Source organism: Vombatus ursinus, unplaced genomic scaffold (assembly GCF_900497805.2).
Source record: "Vombatus ursinus unplaced genomic scaffold, bare-nosed wombat genome assembly UNPS02015175.1, whole genome shotgun sequence".
NCBI classification, from domain to species: domain Eukaryota; kingdom Metazoa; phylum Chordata; class Mammalia; order Diprotodontia; family Vombatidae; genus Vombatus; species Vombatus ursinus.
In genome coordinates, this window is record NW_020954953.1 from 9081270 (window position 1) to 9082156 (window position 887).

Genomic DNA, 887 nt, shown 5'->3' on the forward strand with positions numbered 1-887 from the left:
TTTAAAGTAATGCAAATTAAAATAACTCTGAGGTTCTATCTCACACCCAACAAATTGGTGAAGTTGACAAGAAAGGAAAATGACAAATATTGAAGGATCTATGGGAATGTGTTGTTGATGGAATTGTGAATTGGTTTAGCCACTCTGGAAAGCAGTGTGGAACTGTGCCTCAAAAGTTACTAAACTGTGTATATCCTTTGATCTAGCTATACTACTGATAAGCCTATTCCCCAAGAAGATCAGAGAAAGAGGATAAGGACCCATATGTACAAAAATATTTATAACAGGAAACTAAGGGGTGCTTATCAATTGAGAAATGTTTGAACAAGTTGTGGCATATGAATGTAGTAAAATAATATTTCACTTTATGAGGAAAATGACTGCATCAGTATCAGAGAGATCTGGGAATATGTATGTGAATTGATGGAGAGTAAAGTGAGCAAAATCAGAATAGCTTATACTATAATGACAATGTTGTAAAGACAAACAACTTTGAAAGATTTAAGAACTCTGCTTATTGCAAGGATCAACTACAAATTCTAGAGAATTGATGACTAAGAATTCTACCTACCTCCTAATAGAGAAGTGATGGACTTAGGGTGGAGATTGAAAGACATATTTATTGGATATGGCTAATGTGTGAATTTTCTTTGTTTGACTATGCATATTTGTTAAAAAGATTTTGTTTTTCCTTTTTTTCCAGTGGGAGGGAGAAAAAAATAATTTTTGTTCCTTAAAAAATAAAAATAAATTGAAACACAGATAATAAATACTTACTAATGATGGCAGATACAGCCAACATCACTTATTGAGTTTTCAGCATTGGAAAAATTGTGAATTAGATTTGCCATTGGGCTTCCTTTCCTTCCTTACCCTCCATCACTCAA

The 887-nt window shown here is 32.9% G+C and overlaps 2 protein-coding genes across 2 annotated transcripts in view; one reads left to right on the plus strand and one right to left on the minus strand.

Moving 5' to 3' along the window:
- LOC114031431 (solute carrier family 22 member 3-like) overlaps positions 1-887 on the plus strand; it is a 192438-nt gene that overhangs the window by 170927 nt on the left and 20624 nt on the right. The gene's annotated exons all lie outside the window — the stretch shown is intronic.
- Positions 1-887, minus strand: part of LOC114031430 (plasminogen-like) — a 71007-nt gene that overhangs the window by 45984 nt on the left and 24136 nt on the right. The window lies entirely within an intron of this gene.